This window comes from Colossoma macropomum, unplaced genomic scaffold, assembly GCF_904425465.1.
Source record: "Colossoma macropomum unplaced genomic scaffold, Colossoma_macropomum, whole genome shotgun sequence".
Classification (NCBI taxonomy): domain Eukaryota; kingdom Metazoa; phylum Chordata; class Actinopteri; order Characiformes; family Serrasalmidae; genus Colossoma; species Colossoma macropomum.
In genome coordinates, this window is record NW_023494795.1 from 39,659,421 (window position 1) to 39,665,494 (window position 6,074).

Consider the following 6,074-nt stretch of genomic DNA (forward strand, 5'->3'; position numbering starts at 1 on the left):
CTACCAACACCCTAGCAATTTCTCAATTGCTTCAGCTAAACTAGAGAAGTGCATTGCCTGAAGAAAATTCTCTCGTTGTTATTATTATCAGCAGAAGTGACTGTATTATTTTGCTAAGAGTCATACATTTATTTATTTACTCATTTGAGTGTAAAAATTTTATTAACAAAATTACGCTATGTGTTCAAATACTTTAGTCGACATCTTCTGATCCAGAGCTTCTTCTGAAATGAATGAGTGTTAATAGTGAGTCTGTGCTGCAGTAACAGCCTCTACTCTTCTGGGAAGACTCTAAATGTTGGAACATTGCTGTGAGGATTTGATTGAGCATTAGTGAGGTCAGGTACTGATATTGGATGGTCAGTTCTGGATCACTCCAATTCATCCCAAAGGTATTAGATGGAGCTTCATCACTCCAGAGAACTCAGTTCCACTGCTCCTGGTGCTGAAAAGGTTCTACTGGAGAACTTTTATTCACCTGAGTCAAAACCATCTCTGTGGAACAGAGTAAGATCTCTACAAAATGAAAAACATTTTAACATGAAAAATATCGACACACTTCTCCTCAAAATTGAAAATCATATTGAACCTGAAACTGTGTAGTATTATACCTTGACTCTTGAAAAAAGAAAGGGAAAAGACAAAGGAAAACAAGGTAAACCTAAATGGTTGCTAATGTGTTGCTAGACCATTGATATTTTATCCTAAATGGTTGCTAAGGTGTTGCTAGACCATTGCTATGGTATCCTGGGTAGTTGTTTAGGTGTTGCTTGGCCATTGTTATGGCATCCCAGGTGGTTGCTAAGTTGTTGCCAGGCCATTGCTATGGTGTGCCAGGTGGTTGCTACAGTGTTAACAGGACATTGTTATGGCATTCTAGGTGGTTGCTAAAGTGTTGATAGGCCATTATTATTTTATCCTAAATGGTTGTTGATGTGTTGCTAAGCCATTGCGATGATATCCCAGTGGTTGCTAAGGTGTTGCTAGTCTATTCCTATGTTATCCAAGATGATTGCTAAGGTTTCACTAGGCTGTTGCTGTATTATCTTAAATGGTTGCTAAGGTGTTGCAATGTTGCAAGGCTGTTGCTATGTTATCCTAGATGGTTGCTCAGATGTTGCTAGGACATTTGTATGCTGTGCAAGGTGGTTGCTAAGGTGCCATTACTATGTCATCCCAGGTGGTTACTTACATAATTTGTGGAAGTTATATTTGAACTTTCTCAACATTCTGCCGTTTAATGCTTTGGGGAAAAAACTGTTTAAGTGAATGCTGTATGAAAACCATACGTGCAATCTGTCCCAAAAAACGAGCGCACATACTGGCTTCTACAATCCTGTAACGTTCTGCAGAAAACTCATAATAACGGTATAAAAAAGTGTCTAATAATAAAACTAACAGTCAAGTCAATATATATATATATATACATATATATACATATATATATATATATACATATATATATATATATATGGTGTTATGTATTATAATAAGAGAAAGTTCCCCTCTGCTGCAAAAATTATCCTCTACAGATCCATCTATTTGAAGGTTCTTTAGGGAAACAAAAGTGTTTTTTCTCTGCCATCACATCTGGCTTGTATGTTTGTGACCTCCACCCTGGACTCATTAGTGAGGCTTCACAAGTCTCTCTGGTGCTGATAATTTCCAGAAATCACTTCAATTTGAAATGTGGCCAAATCATATGAGAGGATACAACACTGCTGAGAATGAGTGCGGTTAGAAATGAAGGGGAAATAAATCCCATTAAAGCCCTTCTAAAAGCTCAGATCATCCCAGTATACAGCACACAGAGGACCACAGCATAATGTGGATCTGCATTTCTGATGTGAAATATAATACATTTCTGCACCACATTCAGGTTTTGGGGTCATTAGTCACACTATTATGTAAATTGAATCAATATTTCTAGCAAACACAGCCGGAGATCCATTAAGCACAATAATTATATGTGGCTTTACAGTAGAACCAAGGAGAACTAGTTTGATTGGCCAATTGCACCACACAGTAAATCACAAATCTGTCTGTTTTTCTCCGGGGCTTTTCACTTCTCTAGAAGAAGTGACTGACTCCAAAGATATCTGATACGCACTTCCTCTTTCTGAAGTTTTATTGTATCTGTTCATTAGAACAATGCTGATTCATCAACATGTGCCTTTTATCTAAACGTCAAACAAGGACACAAACATGTTTTAGTGTCATCTCATTCATTCAGACTTAATACACCTACAGAAGTACTTAATCTATTATTATTTATTAGACAATAAAAACTGCTACATATCAGCTTGTTTTCAGTTTTTGATGCACTGTCCACTGTATCTGGACACTGTCCACTGTATCTGGACAGTCCTTTTGAGTGAGTTCAGTTACTTTAAGGTCACCCATTGCTGACACAGCTTGTATAATCTCCATAGAAAGGCACTGACCAATAGAATAGGACTTTCCGGAGCAGCTACATATGATCCTAAGGTCACCATGTCCAATGCCAAGTGTAGGCTAGAGGGCTATAAGGCCCCCCAGCATTGTGTTAATTACATCGACCTGTGCCACCAGCTGTTAACAACCCTAAATCAAGACAGATCCACCCCCATGCTTAACAGCCAGCACATTGTTCCTTTCATCAAATGCTGCTCTTTTTTTTCTCCAAACACACCTTTGGTCCTTGAAAATTGACATTTAGTTTTAGATAATTTCTATTAATCCATTCACCATGAAATGTTGAATTTTCAGTTGATGTAAAAAAGCAAAAATGACAGCAGTGATCTGTAGAGCAGGGGAAATGGGTGGAGGGGGTTCGTACATATGCTGCAATCCAAACATAACAATGCCAAAATTCTGAGTGCTAACAGTGCTGAGCTGATATGTGTGCTGATGTCTACCAGAAAAGCAGGATTCCACAGACAAACCACAGCGTGAACCAGAAAAACGTAAATGGGAAAAGAAGTGAAAGAAGTGGGAGTGTTATCAATACATGCTTACGAAACATGAAAGTGTCATTCCATAGCAGGGGTGTCATGTCATAGGAAATTTTATATATGTAGTATGAATGTCCCCAGGAGGTAAATGATTTAAACCTAACTAGCAAAATGTTTATTTAAATGGAAACATCTCACTCCCCAGTTCCACAATAATATTCATCATTGTATTCCAAATGAATCTGAACTGTGTATAAAATTAGGTGCCAGGAGAAGAGAAAATGAATCTGGCTACATAAATCAGGATAAACTCTAAAACAAGCAGTCATTTAAACAGCTGTGATCATTAGTTAATGCAGCTGTTTTGTGCTTTAGAAAACACAAAACTAAAAACCTTGAGCCACTCAATAAACTATGTTGTCCACTGATCTGATGAAATCAAATGTTTAAATTAATGTTGTTTGATATGATCACGTGACCTATTATCATCAATTTGATGAGCTTTAAGTGAGCTGAAGGATGCTTTACATTACACAACACAAGCGCAATTTAGGTTCACGTGGGTTTCAAGCAGCTAAAGTTGCATGTAAGATTGTAGAGCCAGCCTTAGGGAGCTTCCACAGCTACCTTGTTCGGTTTGGACTTTTCAGTTTGGTCTGAACCAAAATAGCAGGTGTGAAAGGTTCCTCAACAAAGCACCAAAATTTGGTCCGACAATGAAAACACTTTTATGGATGGTTCGAACTTTTACAGGAAGGTGAGACAGGATATCGTCACCCATTAAACAATAGAAGAAGAAAAAGAACTGAGAGAGAAGTAAAAATGAGCCGTGGCAGCTCATGGGGAGGATAACAAAAAATTAACTGTAATTTGGCCAGATAAAAAGTCAAAAGTCAACTTGCTTAAAATGCTAAAACTTCTCCCTTATTCTCTGAGAGGATGAGAGAGAGAGCGAGAGAGGATATTCATTTTACTCAATTCAATCAGAAAAGGCTGCCTGCCAAACTGACCACACGTCAACATCAGACGCTCCTCTACAAACCAATCAGTGTCCAGAACAGGGAGACGCAGCCCATGCAGGTGATGACAGGACGCAGGTAAACTGCTGTAGGCTGGATGGGCAGGGCGAAACTGCTGTAGGCTGAATGGGTGGGGCTAAACTGCTGTAGGCTGAATGGGCGGAGCTAAACTGCTGTAGCTGATGGGGGAGCTAAGCTGCTGTAGGCTGATGGGGGGGCTAAACTGCTGTAGGCTGAATGGGCGGAGCTAAACTGCTGTAGGCTGATTTGGGTGGAGCTAAGCTGCTGTAGGCTGAATGGGTGGGGCTAAACTGCTGTAGGCTGAATGGGCGGAGCTAAACTGCTGTAGGCTGATTTGGGTGGAGCTAAACTGCTGTATGCTGAATGGGTGAAGCTAAACTGCTTCAGGCTGGATGGGTGGGGCTAAACTGCTGTAGGCGGGACGGGCGGGGCTAAACTGCTGTAGGCTGGATGGGTGGATATATGTGTTGTTTTTTGTGACATCAGCAAACAATTAATTCAAATGTTTTGCGGTTTACAGTGAAATTTTTTGAAAATTCAGTTTTTCATGGTATAGATGAAAAACGTTGAGCATGTGTTTTTAAGTTCAGTGTTAAATATTTAAACCAGCTTTGTTCCTTAACGTACTATTTAAAAACTAATTACTTTAAACTTAATTAGAAAAACTATATATTTAGCTACAATACGGAATCAACAAATGCTTATGTCGTATTATGTGTAAAAAAAAAACAAAAAAAACACTCACGAACCTACCAAAATGGATAAACAACATGTATTAAATATATGTGAAATATTTCAAAAATATATGGTATAAAAATATGAAAATATTTTAAACTGTCCCAAATTAATACATCACTCAAATATGTGCACATTTATTTTCAATATAAATTTAATAAATCTGTTAACAGCAAATGTATTTAGAGTAATAAATCAAGCAATTGATATTTTGAAATAAATGTACTGTTTTATTTGCAAAACACAAGAAACTAGAGTTTGATCTATGAATATCTGAAATTTGTCAGATGCCATTTTGTTTGGAACTTTACCAAATCGTAAAGTCTAATCTTCAACATGTCAAAACACATTTTTCCACCTATGTTTGTGAATATACTGCAATTTACATAATATATTTAGATATGACTGAATATGTTACAGCGTATTCGTAATATATTTTCTTCACTGTAAAATATATCTATTGTAATTTTTTCTGTATGGAGCAGGCCTCAACACTTTCAGAGCTCTCTCTCTCTCTCTCTCTCTCTCTCTCTCTCTCTCTCTTACTCTTTATGTAATATGTGGAGCTGCTGCCGCCCTGTGGCTAAGAGGATGTATTACACTGAATAGAAAGCAGCAAAGAATGTGTAGAGATGAGCACTGCCGCTCAGTAAAGTTTTCGGGGGTTGCCAAACGCTAGAGGGCGCTAGACGAGTCCAAATCAGCAGAATCCAATAGAGCTTCAGTGTATACTTATAGTTTATAAATGCTTAAGCATTTTTAATATACGTAAAATTGTACATTAAAGATGACATAGAGCAAACCAGCCAATGAGCTGATCAGCTCACCAAACCAATCCGCACTCAGTAGCAGTCATTTTTTTGTGAAATACATCCTCCTTCTTCTACTGCAAATACTACAATACACTAAATTGGAAAGACAGACATGCCATTAGGAGGCCATTTAAACTTTTATTTTTTTTACACATGCATTCTAGTTTATGTGGCTATTTTGAAAAGATAAATGTAGTAAATTTTTAATGCATTTAAAATATATTAATGTTGTATACCGAAAAAGCTGGAAAAAGTAGGAGACGCTCAAGCCATTTGAACGTTTTTACTTCTTACTTTGCTCACAAACAGAAAATGGATACTTTTAAGATCACATTTGTACCGACAGCCGATTTGATCAGACTCTGAAGATGAGACTAAATTCCCAAACTGTCATCACCACTGAGCAGCTTTTCAGTCGGCAGCTGTGACAGAAGAACAGCTGAACAACCTGGAATAAGCCAGAAATGAACCCAACACCATTCGCCAAACGTGTTGTCTGATCTTCAGAGTCTGACCAAATCGGACTGAGCCATTAAACTGCTGCAATAAAAAAA